The sequence below is a fragment of the Hyla sarda genome, chromosome 6, assembly GCF_029499605.1.
Source record: "Hyla sarda isolate aHylSar1 chromosome 6, aHylSar1.hap1, whole genome shotgun sequence".
Classification (NCBI taxonomy): Eukaryota; Metazoa; Chordata; class Amphibia; order Anura; family Hylidae; genus Hyla; species Hyla sarda.
Genome location: NC_079194.1, coordinates 252,669,577 through 252,692,145, shown reverse-complemented (window position 1 = coordinate 252,692,145; position 22,569 = coordinate 252,669,577). Strand labels below are relative to the sequence as shown.

The following is a 22,569-nucleotide window of genomic DNA, read 5'->3' as shown; positions in this document are numbered from 1 at the left end:
TCTTGAACATTCACATAATAAGAAGTAGACTACAAAGGAGCTGCGACACGTAATTAATTCCCTTACAGTATACATGGTTCCTCCTAGCACACCTCCTGTGGAATTAATATTATATCTGCAGAACGTACAAGAGCCACATTTTTTATTGAAGTTTTTAGTCAGCCAGTTCTCTCGTTTTTTCTCTCCTGTATTTTTTATTCTGTTTCTCTTAATAATATCCTGGATAGTTCGGTTCTTTTTAAAAGTAACAATAGGTTTTCTGTTCACTATTTCTGCTATATCAGAGTCCGATGCCAATAAATGGCAATTATTTAAAATGGCTGCTCTTATTATTTCATTCATAGGACCATTCTTGAAGGAAAATACATAACGTTTATTCTCTTTCTGAAAACCGATCTTGTGCTGTTTCTCTCTGTAAATTAATTTTCTTCGGTCGAAGGGGAAGGCTCTCTCATATCCTTTTCGGATTACCTTCTCAGGATAACCCCTTCTGGATAGTCTAGAAGCCAGTTCTTCAGCTTGTTTTTCAAAGTCATGAATATCACTATTATTCCTTTTCAACCTGAGGAACCTGATCCTAGGTTCGTTGAACACATGAAGGAGGTACACAAAGGAGTTTGCGACAATTTGAAGTTTGGAGGGTTGATGCACATAGATAGCTGCCCGAGAAGACAGGGTAGGGGGCGTGCCCTTTTGCGAGCAGAAGCACATTGGATTTTAACATTGGATGCGCAGGGCCCAATGGGGCTTAATGATAGATTAGATCTGTCACCATTTTTATAAAGTGTTAGTACTATAATAACGCTAGTGTTTTTAAAGCACATTTGGTAGTGGGGAGTTAGTATTATTTATAGTTTTTCCTTACCTGGTTTGTGGCTGACGTAATGGGTGGTCACATGATCACAGCTATGCTTTACTTAAAGTTGCACGGCGCGATGACGTGAGTAAGGCCGGATGAAGCGCATTATGATTGCGTGAAACCGCCGGCAGTCGCCTTCTTCTGAGCGCCATTACATCTGAGATGCCCGGTCTTTGATAAGAGGAATCGGATGAGACAAGCCGGAGTTGAGGTACCCTAGCGGTGAGTGCAGGTGTGGATTGTTTCTTGGTACAAGCATTTGTCTGAACGTATTTACCTTTTCACCTAGCACCGCCAGTGGCTCCTTTTTCGTACTGGGTGACCTGTCAGGAGTCTACCTCCATATGTATCCTTTAAAGTACATTGTGATTAACACCATATCAAGTTAGTAGTGCCGCTCCGTCACTTCTATCTACAACTATTTTTATAAACATATGTGGTATCACCACATGAGCAAATGTCTGAACTATAAGGGTCTATGTTCACATGAGCAGATTTACAGCGTATTTTACGCTGTGGATCCGCTGGTGAAGGCCCCGCTCTATGCTGTCTTTACACGTGCCTGCTCGTAGTGGCAATACGCCGTGACGAGCAGACACACTGCAGCGATGTGCGCGGCGTACTCGCACATCGCAGCCACTCTCCCTGTCTCCCTGGCAGAGAGCTCCCGCAATGTGCGAGTATATTGTGACTCGCACATCGCAGTGTGTATGCTCATAGTGGCGCATTGCCGCTAAGAGCAGGCACATGTAAAGACAGCAGATCCGCAGTGTAAAATACGTACGTACCCATAAAATATAACGTTAAACTGCACGATCAATGGCATTTATGTAAAGAATATCAAAATTGCGTATTTTTGGTCACTTTGTATACCATAAAAAAAATTTATAAAAACAGATCAAAAAGTCCCATCAAAACAAAAATGGGAAAACTTCAGAACATGGTGCAAAAAATGAGCCCTCACACATCCCCGTACACGGAAAAATAAAAAAGTTATAGGGGTCAGAAAAGGAAATTTTTAACCTACTAATTCTGTGCATAAAGTTATAATTGTTTAACAGAATTGAAACAAAATCAAATCGATATAAGTTGGGTATCATTTTATTCGTATGGACCTACAGAATTAGGATACGGTGTAATTTTTACAAAAAGGTGCTCTGCGTAGAATTGGAAGCCCCCAAAATTTACAAAATGCTATTTGTTTGTTTTTTCAATTAAGCCCCACACATTTTTTTTTTCTGGTTTCGCCGTAGATTCTGTGGTGAAATGATTACAAAGTATAATTGATGGTGCAAAAAACAAGCCCTCATATGGGTCTGTAGGTGGAAAATTTAAAGTGTTATGATTTTTTGAAGGTGAGGAGTAGAGATGAGCGAAGTTACAGTGACTCGGTTCATCACAAACTTCTCGGCTCGGCAGTTGATGACTTATCCTGCATAAATGAGTTCAGCTTTCAGGTGCTCCGGTGGGCTGGAAAAGGTGGATACAGTCCTAGGAGACTCTCTCCTAGGACTGTTTCCACCTTTTCCAGCCCATGGGAGCACCTAAAAGCTGAACTAATTTATGCAGGAAAAGTCATCAACTGCCGAGCCGAGAAGTTCGTGAGGAATCGAATTACTGTAAGTTCGCTCATCTCTAGTTAGGAGTAAAAAACGAAAGTGCAAAAATCTAAAAACCTGTGGTCCTTAAGGGGTTAACAAAAGGTAAGACTTTCCTATGATAGACACATGTATGTCTAAATAAATCATATAGTTACCAAATATTACCGGTATATAAAGGAGGAATATTATTACCATACATATTACCTTCATACTGTTCCTGACCAAATCCTGTATACTGAGACCAATAATACCAGATGGATTATCATCACCATACTGTTACTGACCAAATCCTGTATACCAAGACCAATAAGCGATTACATACAGTTACATCTGGTGATTCACATATGATGTCTTCCATTAACTGAGTGGATCACTTCGCTTTTCTTCTCCATCCAACGCAGCCAGTCATGACGAATTCTTCCTTTCACAACTCGTCTCCACAGAACAGAAAACTGCCAGACAAACATTTTAGGCTCTGCACTTTACCAGCGCCTATAGCACTCCAAACAGTAATAATACCCCCCCTTGGTGTTCCACATAGTAGAGTGGGTAGATAAGTGGTTTCAGGGAAGAGTAGGCTCCCGTTAGATAGTTAGGTCGCTCCAGTAGATAGGTCCCTTTACATGGTTTCCCCTATTACATAGGTGCCACCTGTAGGTAGATCCCCCTGTAAATAGTTTACTCCATGTAGGCAGTAGCTGGCCCTGTAAGGCCCCGTTCACACTATGGAATTCTCGCGGATGAGAACTAGTGTATATAATTGCAGCCCTGGTATATAGTAGTAGCAGCAGTTCCCTTTAGGTAGTAATAGCAGCAACCCTTCTTTAAGTAGTATTTAAGTAGTATAAACAGCAGCACACACACAGAAGAAATAAAATGAAGGTTATGAAGTGGACCAATCAATGTTGTGAGTTGAATCCCACGTTACACACTTGACAAAAAAACACTACACTGCCATATACATTTTATACAACTTTATACACGTGGCTGATGCACATGTAATTCTCCTCCCATGGACACAATTCATTACAACCCAAGCCCCTGGTGCATGGTAATGTATGGCCTGGTAATGGGAGAAGGCATTAGTAGGGTATGTTCAAACTGAGGAATTGGGGCGGAAATCAAGCAGAAATTTTCTGCCTCAAAATATTGTTACTTTTCCACAAGAACTCACAGAGATTTCGCGCGGAAATGCAGGTTTCATGCGGAGGAGGAGTATCAAGTATTTCTATTCATAAAATTTAAAAAAAAAATTCATGCGGAAATTCCGCGCCAATTCCGCGCCAATTCTGCGTGGAAATGCTTCTGGCTCAAAAAAATATATAACATTGATCTCTATGGGAGTAAGACGCTGATTCCGCCTGAAAGAAATAAAGAACATGTTCTTTCTTCAAGCGGAACAGACTTCCTCGTCAGAATTCTGCTTGAGGAAATTCCTCAGTGTGAACTGAGGGGCAGAAATTCTGCACAACTCTATGGGGGTTTTCACTGCTGAATGAATTGGAGAGGAAAAAGTAAGCAGAATTACTCATGGAAATTTCTCTCCAATTCCTCAGTGTGAACATACCCGTATGATGATCCAGGCCTGATATCACTATGCTTCAGGGGCTTGGGAATGCCTCCCCGTGCACAAAGTTCCACATTTGCATATACCTAAGACCCAGGATTACCCAGACAGGAGGCACAAAGCTAGGAATGGTAAAATATGACTTTAATCAGTGTCCTCCGACTCTACAAGCCTGTACCATTGTTGCAGGCTATTGCTTATGTTGAGTAATATTAACCCCTTCCCGCAGAATGACTTACATAAACGTCATGTTTTGCTGGTAGTTCGCACATCATGACATTTATATAATTCATTCAGTTAACCCAGCAATGCACGGCCTCGCACAAGTTAACAGGCAGAAGTCCCGCTGGTAAATTCTGCAAGCCCCCCCAGGACCATCTGTGGATGGTCCTGGTCAACGATCACTGTGATTGGTCCCTGTGGACCTACCACAGTGTCTCAGCTGACTGGCGGGGGGTTAAAGTTAATTTCCCCCGCTCTGCCTGCCCCTAGAAGTCTGGGCAGAGCAGGGAAAGATGAGATCTGCGGTGGGGACATACCGCAGGACCAGCGCAGGCAGCAGGGACCGGCAGCGGTGGCGTCAGCATCAGAGGCAGCAGTGAAGATCGCTGTAAAGTGATTCTCACTGCTGCTTCTAGGAGTTTGAAAACTACATCTCCCAGCATGCCCAGATGGCCTTTGGCTGTCCGGGCATGATGGGAATTGCAGTTTTGCAACATCTGGAGGGCCACAGTTTGGAGACCACTGTGCAGTGGTCTCTAATCTGTGCTCTTCCAGATGTTGCAAAACTACAACTCTCAGCAGGCCCAGACAGTCCAATGCTGGGGATTGTAGTTCTATAACCCTTCAGATGTTGCTGAACTACAACTCTCAGCATGCCTGGGCAGTCTGGTCATGCTTGGAGTCGAAGTTTTGCAACATCTGGAGGGCTACAGTTTGGACACCACTACACAGTAGTCTCCAAACTGTTCTTCTCCAGATGTTGCAAAACTACAACTCCCAGCATGCCCTTTGGCTGTCTGGGCATGCTGGGAGTTGCAGTTTTGCAACAACTGGAGGCACACTGGTTGAGAAACATTGTCTGTTTGCTAACTCAGTGTTTCCCAACCCGTGTGCCTCCAGCTGATGCACTGACAGACCATGCATGCTGGGAGTTGCAGTTTTGCAACAGCTGGAGGCACACGGGTTGGGAAACACCAAGTAAACTGTGTTTTGCAACCAGTGTAATTATGTTGTGGGGTTACAATAAGCTCGACTGAGCTTATTCTTTTGGTTTACACGCTGTGATCAATCTAAAGGGTTAAATTACATTAACCACTTAGGGACCACGGGCGTACAGGTACACCCTGGTACTTAAAGAGGCACTGTCATTGTTAAAAAACTTTTGATATATTGCAGGACTCATTATAATATGACATTTCACAATATAGCTCAAGCTCAAAATAGCCACCACTAGGGTGTTGCCTGTCTTTTAGCCAGACAGACTAGCCTAGATTTTACAGCATACTGGATACCGGCAGTAAAGCATACCGGTATCCAGTATAGGAGAATTCTATTGAGTGTCTGCACGGGCACGCACTGCCTGTGAACGAGCACAGGCAGTGCGCTCACAAAGGCAGTCTCCCCCCCCTTCTCCCTCACTGCCTTCAGACAAGCACCAAGGTCAGTTCACAATTCAGCCCCTGCAGAGTGCATGGAGAGGCCTTACCTCAAAAGTTGCCACTATGTAAATCCTGCTGCGGCCCCTGCTGTTGTCCCTCTGGCCCCTGCTGTGGTCCCTCTGGCCCCTGCTGTGGTCCCTCTGGCCCCTGCTGTTCTCCGTGCTGCGGCCCCTGCTGATGGTGCGGCAGCCCCTGCTTTTGTTCTGTGCCCCCTGCTGTTGGTGCGGCCGCCCCTGGTGTCGGTGCGGCCGCCCCTGGTGATGGTCCTGTGGTGGCCCTTGCTTTTGCTCCTGAGGTGGCCCGTGCGGCAGCTCCGGCTGGGTCTGTAAGTATCTTAGCTATCCTCCCAGCCAGGGCCTCTGCACATGGGGCTAGGTGCACTGCAGAACACTGCATCCTAGTGTCTTCCACAGATCCTAGGGTGCAATGCTCTTTAGTCAGCACAAACCCCCCCCCCCCCATATGTGTATAGAAGTGTGTGTATGTACACTCCTATACAGGTGGGCATATTTGCAGAGCATTGCACCCTTGTCTGTAGTACAGACAAGGGTGCAATGCTCTGCACATACCCTCACCTGTATAGGAGTGTACATACACACACACACACACACACTACTATACACATGGGGGGATATGTGCTGACTACAGAGCATTACACCCTAGGGTCTTCTACAGATACTGGGGTGCAATGCTCTGCAATATGCACATACCCTGCCATGTGTATAGCAGTGTGGGTATGAACATTCCTATACAGGTGGGGGTATGTGCAGAGCATTGCACCCTTGTCTGTAGTACAGACTAGGGTGCAATGCTCTGTACATACCCCCACCTGTATAGGAATGTTCATAAACACACTGCTATACACATTTGGGGGGGGGGGGGGGGGGGGGGGGCGGAGACAGACAGACACGCCCCTCCAGCCTGCACAATGAAAAAGTTACTCACCAGCATATAAATGCTTATATCTCTGGATATATAGGACCGAGGCACATAAAGATGATATGCACATGATCAGGATTGGGTACTGAGTAACATCACTTTTTTTCTTTTTTTGCACTATGACAGGTACGCTTTAAGGACCGGGGTGATTGCTGATATCTATCAGCAGGCACCCCGTGCAAATGCCCAGGGGGATCCTGAGACACCCCCATTTCGGCGATGAATTCACACCAGCGATTTGCGACCATTCCGAATCATACCAGGGGTATCAGGGTTGTCCAAGACACCCACGATCCCCCTGAAGGGATAGGAGTGAGGTCGCAGGGGTGCCCCCCCTCCTATCCCTGCTATTAATCATTCAGAAGCGACGACCAATAGCAGATCAGGGGCGGGGGTTAACGTTCAGTTCCCCCGCTCTGCCCACCCACTGTATTCCGGACAGAGCGGGGGAACCGACGGTGACCGGCACTGAAGGTCCACTTACCATCGGTGGCAGCAGAGGACGGCGATGCGGCTCCCTGGATCCAACGGAAGCCGGTGAGTTGGCTAGCCACATCGGGAGGTCTACAGTTTGGAGACCACTATACATTGGTCTCTAAACTATGGCCCTCTAGATCTTGCAAAACTACAACTCCTAGCATGCCCACACAGCAAACAGCTGTCTCGGTATGCTGGGAGTTGTAGCTGCGTACCTCCAGCTGTTGCATAACTACATTCATCGATTCACCTTCATCGATCAGTACATGCTGGGAGTTGTAGTTTTGCAAAAGCTGGAGGCACACTGGTTGGAAAATACTGAGTTAGGTAACAGAACCTAACTGAAGGTTTTCCAACCAGTGTGCCTCCAGCTGTTACAAATGTACAACTCCCAGCATGCACGGTCTGTCACTACATGCTGGGAGTTGTAGTTTTGAAACAGCTGGAGGTTTGACCCCCCCACCCCCCCATGTGAATGTACAGGGTACATTCACACGGGCAGGTTTACAGTGAGTTTCCTGCTTCAAGTTCGAGCTACGGCAAATTTTTCACCACAACGCAAACTCCTAGCGGGAAACTCACCGTAAACCCCCGCCCGTGTGAATGTACCCTACAAACACTACACTACACTACCCCATAATAAAGGGTAAAACACTACATATACACCCCTTACACTGTTCCCCCCACCCCCCTCCTGAAACGGAGCCTCCAAAACAACAACTCCCTGCATTTACGGACAGCCACTGACTGTCCAGGCATGCTGGGAGTATAGCAACAGCTGGAGGCACCCTGTTTGGGAATCACTGGCGTAGAATATCCCAATGTCCACCCCTATGCAATCCCTAATTTAGTCCTCAAATGTGCATGGCGCTCTCTCACTTCGGAGCCCTGTCGTATTTCAAGGAAACAGTTTAGGGCCACATATGGGGTATTTCTGTAATTGGGAGAAATTGCACTACAAATTTTGTGGGGCTTTTTCTCCTTTTACCCCTTATGAAAAGGAAAAGTTGGGGGCAACACCAGCCTGTTAATGAAAAAAAAATAAAAATTTTTACACTAACATGCTGGTGTTGCCCCATACTTTTTATTTTCACAAGCTGTAAAAAGGAAAAAAATTTGAAACGCAATCTCCCCTGAGTACGGAAATACCCCATATGTGGGCGTAAAATGCTCTTCGGACGCACAACAAGGCTCAGGAGTGAGAGCGCACTATGTACATTTGAGGCCTAAATTGTTTATTTGCACGGGGCGGCTGATTTTACAGCGGTTCTGACATAGGAACGCAAAAAAATAAGTACCCACATGTGACCCCATTTTGGAAACTACATCTCTCACGGAACGTAACAAGGGGTATAGTGAGCCTTAACACCCCACAGGTGTTTGAAGAATTTTCATTAAAGTTGGATGGGAAAATGAAAAATATAATTTTTAAAAGAGAAAATAGGAGAAAAAAAAGCCCCCCAAAATTTGTAACCCCATTTCTTCTAAGATCATACCCCATATATGGACGTAAAGTGCTCTGCGGGTGCACTACAATGCTCAGAAGAGAAGGAGCGCCATTCGGCTTTTGAAGAGAAAATTTGTCCGGAATTGAAGGCCACGTGTGTTTTACAAAGCCCCCATAGTGCCAGAACAATGGACCCCCCACATGTGACCCCATTTTGGAAACTACACCCCTCATGTAATGTAATAAGTGGTACAGTGAGCATTTATGCCCCACAGGTGTCTGACAGATTTTTGAACAGTGGTCCGTGAAAATGAAAAATTTTATTTTTCATTTGCACAGCCCACTGTTCCAAAGATATGTCAAACGCCAGTGGGGAGTAAATACTCACTGCACCCCTTATTCAATTCTGTGAGGGGTGTAGTTTCCAAAATGGGGTCATATGTGGGGGGGTCCACCATTCTGGCACCACGGGGGGCTTTGTAAACGCACATGGCCCCTGACTTCCAGTCCAAACAAATTCTCTGTCCAAAAGCTCAATGGTGTTTCCTTCTCTTCTGAGCATTGTAGTGTGCCAGCAGAGCACTTGACGTCCACACAAGGGGTATTTCCATACTCAGAAGAGATGGGGTTACAAATTTTGGGGGGCATTTTCTCCCATTACCCTTTGTAAAAAAAGGTAAATTTGGGGGGGAAAAAACTGTACTTTAGTGGAAAAACTTTTTTTATTCATTTACACATCTGAATTTAACGAAAAGTCGTCAAACACCTGTGGGGTGTTAAGGCTCACTGGACCCCTTGGTAGGTGCCTTGAGGGGTGTAATTTCCAAAATGGTATGCCATGTGCTTTTTTTCTGTTGTTCTGGCACCATAGGGGCTTCCTAAATGCGACATGCTCCCCAAAAACCATTTCAGCAAAATTCACTCTCCTTCCCTTCTGAGCCCTCTACTGCGCCTGCTGAATACTTGACATACACATGAGGCATTTCCTTACTCAAGAGAAATTGGGTTACACATTTTGGGGGGGCTTTTTCTTCTATTACCCCTTGTAAAAAATTAAAAAACTGGGTCTACAAGAACATGTGAATGTAAAAAATTTGAATTTTCTCCTTCCCTTTGCTGCTATTTCTATGAAACACCTTAACACTTACTGAATGTCATTTTGAATACTTTGAGAGGTGCAGTTTTTATAATGGGGTAATTTACGGGGTATTTCTAATATGAAGGCCCTTCAAATCCACTTCGAAACTGAACTGGTCCCTGAAAAATTCTGATTTTGAAAATTTTGTGAAAAATTGGACTTTGAAGCCCTCTGATGTCTTCCAAAAGTAAAAACATGTCAACTTTATGATGCAAATATAAAGTAGACATATTGTATATATGAATCAATATATAATTTATGTGGAATGTTTATTTTCATTACGAGCAGAGAGCTTCAAAGTTCGAAAAAATTTTCAGCAAATTTTTGAATTTTTCACCAAGAAATTTACCACTAACAAAGTAGAATGTGTCACGAAAAAACAAATCTCGGAATCAGAATGAAAAGTTATTAAAGGGGTTCTCTGGTGCTTACACATCTTATCCCCTATCCAAAGGATAGGGGATAAGATGCCTGATCGTGGGAGTCCTGTTTTTTTTTTTTCTATTTAAAAAAAAAAATTTTTATACATAATTATAAAAGGTAAACATACAACAGATCATTATTTAAATTATTTATCTTTTCTCCCCCCCCCCTCCCACCTCCTCCACAGGCAACAAAAATCTTCTCTCTTTTCCTTCTCTTTCTTTCTCCTTATCCTTCTCTTTTTCCTTTATATAATTAATTAAACCGCACGGTCAATGGCGTACGCGCGAAAAAATTCCAAAGTCCAAAAAAGCGTATTTTTGGTTACTTTTTATACCATTAAAAAATGTATAAAGTGATCAAAAAGTCAGATCAAAACAAAAATCATAGCGATAAAAACTTCAGATCACGGCGCAAAAAATTAGTCCTCATACCACCCTGTACGTAGAATAATAAAAAAGTTATAGGGGGTCAGAAGATGACATTTCTAAACGTATACATTTTCCTGCATGTAATTATGATTTTTTCCAGAAGTACGACAAAATGAAACCTATATAAGTAGGGTATCATTTTAACCATATGGACCTACAGAATAATGATAAGGTGTAATTTTTACCGAAATATGCACTGCGTAGAAACGGAAGCTCCCAAAAGTTACAAAAAGGCGTTTTGTCTTCGATTTTGTCGCACAATGATTTTTTTTCCGTTTCACCGTGAATTTTTGGGTAAAATGACTAATGTCACTGCAAAGTAGAATTGGTGACACAAAAAATAAGCAATCATATGGAATTTCTAGGTGGAAAATTGAAAGGGTTATGATTTTTAAAAGGTAAGGTGGAAAAAACGAAAGTGCAAAAACTAAAAAACCCTGAGTCCTTAAGGGGTTAAGGTGAAAATGGGCTTGGTCCTTAAGGAGTTAGGGTAAGTTCACACGAGCGGATTTTCACAGTGTATTTTGCTGTGAATCCGCTGGTGAAGGCCCGCTCTATGCTGTCTTTACATGTGCCTGCTCGTAGCGGCAATATGCCGCTACAAGCAGACACACTGCGATGTGCGAGTAGTAATATACTCGCACATCGCGGTAGCTCTCTGCCTAGCTCAGAGCAGGGAGATTGGCCGCGATGTGCGAGTACGCAGCGCACATCGCTGCAGTGTGTCTGCTCGTCGCGGCGTATTGCCACTACGAGCAGACACATGTAACGACAGCATAGAGCGGGCCTTCACCAGCGGATCCCAGCGTAAAATCCGCTGTAAATCCGCTCATGTGAACCTACCCTTAAAGTCATTAGCAGAGAGTGTCAGTGGCCGTTACTTAATGCTTCAGGGCATACAGGTACAGCCTGAGGGATTAAGGCCCACAGGACAAGGGTATACCTGGACACCCTGGTTAGGATTAGGCAGCAATATAATCAGCATGACATCTGTCCCATGAGCAAGTCAAGCACCAAGCCTTAATGTATGATAGGTGTTAAATATACATCAAATTGAATTGGGCTAGGTAACTTCAGGTATTTATCAAGTCCTCCTACCACACTGATATAAGATGAGACCCTAAGGGTGTGTTCACACGTTCAGGTTTTTAATTGCAATTTTTGAAAACAAAGCCTGGGACAGATCATAAATGGAGGAAAAGTATAAAGGAATTACTGAGACATCTCATTTTTTCAAATCAAATTATTGCTTTGTATTCATGCATTGCAATAAAAAAAATGTGAACACAGTCTCGAGGAGTAGAGTTTCATTTAGCCATTTCCAAATATTCTGTTGTAACAAAAGTTGATCTCTACAAATTAGACACAAGATGTGATGTAAAATATAACTTTTACTCTAATTTCTCAATTAAAATAAGTATACTTTAGAATTTTGATTCTCAAATATTTTGTTGACCATAATAAAGTCTTCTGACACATTCAGCAACATTTAAAGCAAAAAGAGACCCACACTTTTGCTGTATCTAAAAAAAAATTATGAGTAAAGTGAAACAAAAAATTACTAGGTACAAGAACTGGGTAGAGTCATAACTTTGTAAAATACATTTTTCAAAAGTTATACCTTTCTCAGAGTGTTTTGTAGTAGAAATGTACATTAAAGATCTATCAATAACCACCCAGATAAAGAAAAAAACTTGAAGGGGTACTCCAGGGACAAAGTATATCCCCTATCCATAGGATAGGGGATAATATTCTCGGAGACGGGAGACCAACCGCTGGGTCCCTCTGCAATCTCCAGTATGGGGGCCAGTTACTCATCCGTCCTCTGCGCTTCGGCCCCCACCCTTGGACACGGGCATCAGTGACAGACCGCTCATTAAATTGGCCAATGATTTGAACGGACAGTCACTGAAGCCTGTCTGCAAGGGTGGGGGCCGGAGCGTGCCGAAGACAGGTGTGGAGTCGACCCCTGTACAGGAGATCACAGGGCACCTTAGCAGTCACACCCCCTGTGACCACAAACTTATTCCCTATCCTGCGAATAGGGGATAAGTTTGGCCAACCCAAATATATAAAATTGCATTTTTATTTAATAGCATAGGGTAACCTGATCATACACCTTTTTACATTTTCTTGATCCGCCTTTCCATTCCCTAGATATTTGCATTTAAAGTCTGTCTGATAATTTAGGGAAACAGTCAGATTGGGTGTGAACTTTAATAATAGTGATGGATGGGATTATACAGTCAGGGGGTTTGTTTTAGGCATACACAAACTATGAACCCTCATATCTCGGGAAGGGTGTATAAAAAGAAACTATAAAAAGGGGTGTGATCATGGAACATTAATCTATTTAATAACATTAAACTCTAAAAATGTTTGGGTTCACCACAGATTCTCTTTAAGGGGTACTCCGGTGGAAAACTTTATTTTTTCTTTATTTTTATTTAAATCAACTGGTGCCAGAAAGTTAAACAGATTTTAAAAACTGTGCAGAGTAGGAGAAAATCCCCATAGTAAACATATGCTGCTCTGGACAGTTCCTAAAATGGACAGAGATGTCAGCAGAGAGCACTGTGCTCCTGATGTCAGCAGAGAGCACTGTGTTCCAAAAAGAAAATAATTTCCTCTGTAGTATTCAGCAGCTAATAAGAACTAGAAGGATTAAGATTTTTTTATATAAGTAATTTACAAATCGGTTAAACTTTCTGGCACCGGAATACCCCTTTAAGTGCTGCTGTTCATAACTGGAGGGTCATTGAAAGGCTTTCTCCTCTTTGACAAGTGCTACAACATCATTCATAATGTCAAAAAGAAAATTTTGGCAAGTTGGTTTATACAGAGCCTTCATTATCCAGGATTTCTGACCTTTCGAGTCCTCCAATCGATATGTAATACTTGAATTGTTTCTCACCACTGCCTTAACCATATACATGTTTCTGTTATGGTCAAGGGCTGCAAGTTGTGTACGTGCTACCATAGAGTCACTGAAGAAATGCAATGATTTTGGATGATATTTAAGGAAAGTTTTATGGTATATCTCTAACTCTCCAGTGTGACAATGAAAGGACAGATGTCTTAATTCTTTTAATAAACTGGAACTTTCTACAATATTTTTGAGCTGTTCATGGGCGGCTGAACCTTTTTCCAACCAGTTTGTATTGTTCACCACTTCTTCTGGGAGAGGTGGATGATGACATGCTCTACAATCACCATCACCATCCCATTCATGAATATTGGTGACATGATGAATAACGGATTTCCATTTTTGGATTAACAAATCAGGATTTTTACAACAAGTACTAAAGCTCCACCAAAGATGGTTTCTGATGGCCTCCACCCATTGATATAAGATTTCACAGTCTTTATGTTTTGCTGCCATTAACACTTCATTCCCAATTGACCTCGATAGGTGCCATAGATCTAGTTGATGTACAATATCTGGGTAACTGTCCTTTAGAATTTCTTGGACAGCAATACTTCTGTCTGTAACAATTATTTTTGCATGAACATTCATGGTTTGGAGTTCGCCCATAGTCTTTTGGAATCCTATTTTTTCAAGGCCTTCCAATGTCACTTGTGGAGTCACCGCCTCCACTGACAGGGAACAAATTTTTTTGCTGGCCACATCCATCAAGGAATATGTAGAATAATTGGCAGCAAATCCAGGATTGTCTAGTTGTTGATCTCCTGCCAAGCAAAGTGGCCTTTCCAGGACACTTTGTATGACTGCTTTTTGTTCCTCCTTCCAATGATGATTGATGGTTGGAAACAAGTACATAGACTGATTTCTAGAATAGGTAGTTTTGTCTATTGATTTCAAATTAAGCAATTTAAACATATGTTGGGATTTTACAAAACTGGAACCACTAAATAGCACTGCAGCAGATAACAGAACATTTCCCAAGGGTTCATATCCATGTCTTGGCTGGCTTTCCCACAGTAAACTTGTATGACCAGAACTGCACCGAGCTTCTACTGACAAATATGATCCAACAGTTTCCTTTCTGTATTGAGTGAGTGGTGACATACATTTTGTTTCTGATCTACACGGTATCATCATTATCAGTTTCTTAAGACAGGATTCAAACACAATATACTTTTCTTCTTCAACAAGATTTTCCACTGGGGAATCTAAGTTCTGGAAGACATGTTTTATGTCATCTTCATCTTCTGCATCACTTGGTACCAAGAATGATTCATCCTCATCCTCACTTACTTCATTGATATGGAATGAGGAGTCATTTGGGTCCTCTGGTTCATCAGTCTTTACAGCAGCTGTGTCACATGAAGTTGGATTTCTGTAAAGTGGAGCAAATGGTTCACATGGAACAGGTGAACTTTCTTTCTTGGGATTTTTCGATACAAAGTCAGTAAAATCTTGTGACGAAGTAGAAATTGGGAATTCATCATCTTCTGTTTTTACATAGGGTTCTATTTTCAGCATCTCTGGAACTGTAAGGGTAGGACTTGGAGGTAGGACTGCTTGCCTTGCAGATGAATCATTTTCTTCTTTAACATGGTATTCTTGTTTTATATCTGAAGCAGTAGGTACAGATTGATCCACTATAGAGTTTGGTTCCATTTTAACAAGATCTAAATTAATGGTTTCTTCACATGGATCATTTTCACTATCACTTTTGTTTGGACTGCAGTGACTAAATTCATTGTCTTCTGGGCTGACACCAGAAACAATGGATTCTGAGTCATCCGTTTGGTCACTTGGAACTAATAAGGTGCACATAATTTTACGATTCTTTGTATAGATTTTAGTTTGTGTGTGTGCATTTCTTTTTCTATGCATTGGATCAGTGGCAACACAGCAACTCTTTCTATTTGTCAGGTAATCAGTGTTGACCCCTTTATCGACCATTAAAGGTTTCTGAATAAGGAGAGATGGCTGAACCAATGGTGTGCTATTTGATAACAAATAAAGTTTACCTGTGTTAACAGATGTTTGACTCGCACAACGGATAGAAGAAACACTTGACCCAGAAGAGGATGCAGAGCTGGGTTCCAAGAAAACAATTTCCTCCAACTTTCTCTTCTTTGATGGTGGCAGACAATCAGGGATTACTGTTTGTAAAGTAGGCATTTTAAGTGGAATATGGACAACAGAGACTGGGGGTGGTTTCTGTGCTGAGCTAGATGTGCTTGGCGGTATTTGTGTTGTAGAAGGCACATTTCCAGAAACTGGAAGAACAATCTTGGAACATGGCTTTGCTTCATGAACGATGGATAAAGCAATACTGCTTGGTGGAGTAGTCATAGTTTTGTGGGAAGAAATATCTATTCCAGAGGAAGAGATTGCAGGACTTGATGCTGAGGATAAGGATATTATAGGACTGGAAGATATGGTGGAAGATGGAGTTTTCGTGCTTAAACATTTCGTTTCTGGCCTCAGCTGGGTATCCAAAGAAAAGTTAGAATTTGTGAGAACAGAAGAGTCAAGTTTTTGCAGACATGGGACAGAGGATGAAGTACTTTGCTGCAGGTTACAAGGTATTATCGGTTCCTGTTGCTCACCATGGGATGATGCTGTCAATTCTGAAATTGTAGATTTAGTTTGCTTAAAAAATGATGATGATACTGGAACTTTCAAACTAGATGAAGAAGGTGGTCTCAATACAGATGACTGCTGACTTACACCAGGCAAGACAGCATGCTTTTGCATGGCCTCAGAAGAAGTGGTTAAAGTAGTTGATCTGTCCACAACAATTGTATTGGATTTTTGACTTATAGTGCCTGCTTGAAGAAAAACACGCTGAGGAACCAAAGGAACTAAAGTAATTTGCTGAATGGTGGGTTGTGAAGAAGTCTTTGGTTGAATAACCATAAACCCATCCTGAGGTTTGTGAACTAAGCCAGGGAAAGATGGCTTCTGGCCATCAGTAGGTAGAGTAGTTGTAATATGTTGCTCACTAGAAGAGCTTGAGGGTTCTGACACTGATGGAATATTTGTAGATACTGAAGATTTTGATGAAACTGCAGATGGTCTTTTTCTTTTTCTTTTAAAAATAGTAGGAATGGCATCCTTTTTTAAAATCCTCCGATAACCATCATAGTTATAACTGTCATGTGTAAAATGTAAGGAACACATCCTATATACGTCATATACTTTTCCTAAAGATATTTTCTCTACCATTGTTTCAATGTCGGTGTCATTTAGATCTGTCTGTTGCAGCCAAAGCTTTATTTTTTCAGGCTCTTTTGGAAAAACATGAAGAATTATAGAAGGATCACGCTTCTTCCATGTGGAAGAGCAACGACACATAACACAGGATGGCATAATGTAATTCCTAAAATAAATTTAAAAAACAAGAATAAATTTTGGAGGTAAACCTTTACAATGATATGCTAAAATGCAATACGTTGTAAATCAGTGAAAATATATATTTTTTTAAACATTACTTGTAAATGTTACGTAAATAATGGTGAGGATTATAAAAATTTTAAACCCACATGAAATTGATCTTGTTTAAAGGGGTTGTCCGAGTAGTAGGGTTTCTTTTTTGTATAGTGGTACTCTCTCTCTCTCTCTCTATCTATCTACACAGACAAAGAATAAGTCAGCCAGCACTTTAGTTGATACCAAACTATTATATGGACCTGGCCTACAGGTGCACCCTACTAGGCTAGATATACAGCAACAGAAGAATGCAGCAGCACACTGCCAGCACAAAGATATAGATGAAACATGAATATGCAGTTAAAACATGGAGAGCTAAACATGGAGAGCTATACAGCTATGGTGTATACACCATAGCTGTATAGCTCTCCATGTTTTAACTGCATATTCATGTTTCATCTATATCTTTGTGCTGGCACTGTGCTGCTGCATTCTTCTGTTGCTGTATATCAAGCCTAGTAGCGTGCACCTGTAGGCCAGGTCCATATAATAGTTTGGTATCAACTAAAGTGCTGGCTGACTTATTCTTTGTCTGTATTGCACATATGGGGGAGTGGCTACCTCCATGTTGGCCTTGCACCCCACCCACCTCTATCAGGTGTGTATATAAGGTGTCTTGGATGTTCCAGACCCTGCCATGCTTACTGAACTGTTCACACAGAGGCATATTCACAGTGTAGGGTCCGTCCCAATGAGGCCACCTTATCGCGGTGGGACGGTCCAAGCTATTTGACCGCCGGCGGAGACAAATTTGCGAGATAAGTGCCTCACTATTTCATAGTTTCACATTTGCATCTATTACACCATAGCTGTATAGCTCTCCATGTTTTAACTGCATATTCATGTTTCATCTATATCTTTGTGCTGGCAGTGTGCTGCTGCATTCTTCTGTTGCTGTATATCTATCTACACATACATATGTGTGTGAGATTCCATGCAATAGATTCGAATATATAAATAAATAAATATATATATATATATATTTGAATCCATTGCAAGGATTCTCACATTTCTTAGAACAACATCTTATCCGCTCAGCCAATCAGTCGCTGCAATGATGTCCCACCTTTGCCACTGATTGGACGAAGTTTTCATGCTGACCCCAATCCCAGAAGTCCTGCACAACGAGACCAGGACTCCACGAGAATAGTGGTGGCAAAAGACCAAAGAAGGTACCGTATATACTCGAGTATAAGCCGACCCGAGTATAAGCCGAGACCCCTAATTTCAACCCAAAATCCCAGGAAAAGTTATTGACTCGAGTATAAGCCTAGGGTGGGAAATACCTCATCCCCCCCTGTCATCATCCAGACCCGTCATTAACATCCTCATCATCATCCCCTTGTCATCATCCCACACATCCCCCCTTCATCATCCCCTTATCATCCCACACATCCCCCCTTCATCATCCCCTTGTCATCATCCCACACATCCCCCCTTCATCATCCCCTTATCATCCCGCACATCCCCCCTTCATCATCCCCTTATCATCCCACACATCCCCCCTTCATCATCCCCTTATCATCCCACACATCCCCCCTTCATCATCCCCTTGTAATCATCCCACACCCCCCCCTTCATCATCCCCACCCCCCTTCATCATCCCCACACCCCCCCCCTTCATCATCCTCTTCTCATCATTCGCCCTCAGTGGTCTTCAACCTGCGGACCTCCAGAGGTTTCAAAACTACAACTCCCAGCAAGCCCGGGCAGCCATCGGCTGTCCGGGCTTGCTGGGAGTTGTAGTTTTGAAACCTCCGGAGGTCCGCAGGTTGAAGACCACTGCGGCCTTCAACATCATCCAGCCCCCCTCTCACCCCCTTTAGTTCTGAGTACTCACCTCCGCTCGGCGCTGGTCCGGTCCTGCAGGGCTGTCCGGTGAGGAGGTGGTCCGGTGAGGAGGTGGTCCGGGCTGCTATCTTCACCGGGGGCGCCTCTTCTCCGCGCTTCCGGCCCGGAATAGAGGCGTTGCCTTGACAATGACGCAGAAGTACGTTGGCAATGAACGCACCTCTGCGTCGTTGTCACGGCAACGTGACTATTCTGAGGCCGGGCCCGAAGCGCTTAGAAGAGGCCTCCCCGGTGAAGATAGCAGCCCGGAACACTATCCCACCGGACCACCTCCTCACCGGACAGTCCTGCAGGACCGGACCAGCGCCGAGCGGAGGTGAGTACTCAGAACTAAAGGGGGTGAGAGGGGGCTGGATGATGTTGAAGGCCGCAGTGGTCTTCAACCTGCGGACCTCCGGAGGTTTCAAAACTACAACTCCCAGCAAGCCCGGGCAGCCATCGGCTGTCCGGGCTTGCTGGGAGTTGTAGTTTTGAAACCTCTGGAGGTCCGCAGGTTGAAGACCACTGCGGGTGGGGGAGTTCACTCGAGTATAAGCCGAGGGGGGTGTTTTCAGCACGAAAAATCGTGCTGAAAAACTCGGCTTATACTCGAGTATATACGGTAAGTATATGTTTGTTTTTATTTACCACCTGACTGAGCACTATTTTATATACAATTCCAAAAGAACATACAAGACTACTGTTTTTAATAGTCTAGTCACCATGTTATGATCTCACTAAAGCAGTGGACCCCCCCACATGTGACCCCATTTTGTAAACTACACCCCTCACGGAATGTAATAGGGGGGGCAGTGAGCATTTACACCCCACTGGCGTTTGACAGATCTTTGGAACAGTGGGCTGTGCAAGTGAAAAATAATTTTTCTCATTTTCACGGACCAAAAATCTGTCAGACACCTGTGGGGCATAAATGCTCACTGCACCCCTTATTACATTCCATGAGGGGTGTAGTTTCCAAAATGGGGTCACATTGGAATTGAAGGCCACGTGTGTTTACAAAGCCCCCATAGTGCCAGAACATTGGGGGGGGGCCCCAATGTTCTGGCACTATGGGGGCTTTGTAAACACACGTGGCCTTCAATTCCGGACAAATTTTCTCTCCAAAATCCCAATGGCGCTCCTTCTCTTCTGAGCATTGTAGTGCACCCGCAGAGCACTTTACATCCACATATAGGGTATGTTCTTACTCAGAAGGAATGGGGTTACAAATTTTTACAGCTTTTATGTCAGAACCGCTGTAAAATCAGCCACCCTTGTGCAAATCCCCAATTTAGGCCTCAAATGTACATAGTGCACTCTCACTCCTGAGCCCTGTTGTGCATCCACAGAGCATTTTACGCTCACATATGGGGTATTTCTGTACTAATAAAAAGTATGGGGCAACACCAGCATGTTAGTGTAAAAAAAAATTTACACTAACATGCTGGTGTAGGCCCTAACTTTTCCTTTTCATAAGGGGGTAAAAGGAGAAAAAGCCCCCCAAAATTTGTAGTGCAACTGCTCCCGAGTATGGAAATACCCCATATGTGGCCCTAAACTGTTTCCTTGAAATACAACAGGGCTCCGAAGTGAGAGAGCGCCATGCGCATTTGAGGACTAAATTAGGGATTGCATAGGGGTGGACATAGGGGTATTCTACGCCAGTGATTCCCAAACAGGGTGCCTCCAGCTGTTGCTAAACTCCCAGCATGCCTGGACAGTCAGTGGCTGCCCGTAAATGCTGGGAGTTGTTGTTTTGCAACAGCTGGAGACTCCATTTCGGAAACACTGCCGTACGATACGTTTTCATTTTTATTGGGGGGGGGGGGGGGTACAGTGTAAGGGGGTGTATATGTAGTGTTTTACCCTTTATTATGTTAGTGTAGTGTTTTTAGGGTACATTCGCACTAGCAGGGGTTTACGGCGAGTTTCCCGCTAGGAGTTTGCGCTGCGGCGGAAAATTTTCCGCAGCTCAAACTTGAAGCAGGAAACTCACTGTAAACCCGCCTTCTTTACAGAAGAAGAAAAAACTTTTTTTTCATGGCTTTGACATTTCTGGAAATTATACATCTCTAGCCTTGCCTGGCGCTGATAGTGCTTGCCAAACATGTAAAATAACGTTTTTATTTCTCAAGGAGGCAGAGTCCATGCTCAGGTACCACAGACTGGCATGTTCCTTGCTTTCCCTTATCTCTCAGTCCCTCCTTGACTGACGTAAGGAGCCCTGTACATCGGTCAAGAAGTGTCTGGGAACCAAAGGTGAGCAAGGAGGAATGCCAGGCTGTGGTACTTGAGAAGCTTGGCACCGCCTCCTTGACTTGGCTTAAAAATAAAAAGGTGATTTTATATGTTTGGCTCCAGGAAAGATAATGTTCAATTTTAAAACTAAAATTTATCCAACTAACATTTCTGTAGCTCTTAGCACCAAATACAGTTGACTGATTACGCTTAAAATACTTATCCCCTATCCTGTGGACACATTTCAGATTGCACATAGACCACTGGGACTCCCCTTAAAAGAGATCTCTGGCGAAAATTAACTTATCCCCTATCTAAAGGAGTCAATATGTAGATGATCCCAGCAGTCGAAACCCCTGCAATCACCTCAATGAGGAGCGCATGCTGCTGCAGGCACATGCTCCATTTATTTGTATGGGAGCACTGAAAAGAAAGTACAGCCGGGGACCCAACCTGGAGATCGCAGGGGGGCCCCATCCTGTGATTAGGGGATAACATAAATTACTCTTACCAGTAATTGATTTTCGTTAAGCCCACGACAGCACCCATGGAGAGACTGCCACCTCATCCGCAGGACAGGAAACTAATTTGCGGGAACTAATTGGCCTATAAGGATGGCACCAGCTCCTATTCGCCAGTTCTTAATCAAGTATTACAGGGTTACTCAGGTGGAAAACTTTTTTTTTTTTTTTTTTAATCAACTGGTGCCAGAAAGACACAGATTTGTAAATTACTTCTATTAAAAAATCTTAATCCTTCCAGTACTTATTAGCTGCTCAATACTGCAGAGGAAATTATTTTCTTTTTGGAACACACAGCTCTCTGCTGACATCGCGAGCACAGTGCTCTCTGCTGACATCGCGAGCACAGTGCTCTCTGCTGACATCTCTGTCCATTTTAAGAACTGTCCAGAGTAGGAGAAAATCCCCATAGCAAACATGCTGCTCTGGACAATTCCTAAAATGGACAGAGATGTCAGCAGAGAGCACTGTGCTCGTGATGTCAGCAGAGAGCACTGTGTTTGGGACCTTGTGCACCCATTTCTGTATAAGGGTTACCATGTGTACGTGGACAACTTTTATACCAGCATCCCTCTGTTCACATCCCTTGCCGCCAGATCCATGTCCGCTAGTGGGACCGTGCGGAAGAACCAAAGGCCTCCCTCTAAATTTTCTGCAGACACCTATGCCCAAGGGTGAGTCCTGCACCCTTACCCATGAATACCTGTTGCTGGTCAGGTATAAGGATAAGAGGGATGTCCTTATGCTGACCACAATTCATGGTAACGGCAGCTCACCTGTCCCTGTGTGAGGTACCACAACACTGGTCCTCAAGCCTGATTGTATTCTGGACTACAATCGGTATATGGGGGGGGAGTTGATCTTTCTGATCAAGTCCTCAAGCCATACATGGCCATGCGGAAAACACGGATATGGTACAAAAAAGTTGCGGTCTACTTAGTACAACTCTTTTGTACTGTACCAGAATGCTGGCAACACAGGGACATTTGTCCAGTTCCAAGAAGTCCTAAAAGGCCCTGATCTTTGGC

At 43.4% G+C, this 22,569-nt stretch overlaps 1 protein-coding gene across 1 annotated transcript in view; it reads right to left on the bottom strand.

The window, feature by feature from the left end:
• Window positions 1–22,569, bottom strand: part of LOC130276918 (uncharacterized) — a 121,944-nt gene that overhangs the window by 65,665 nt on the left and 33,710 nt on the right. The gene's annotated exons all lie outside the window — the stretch shown is intronic.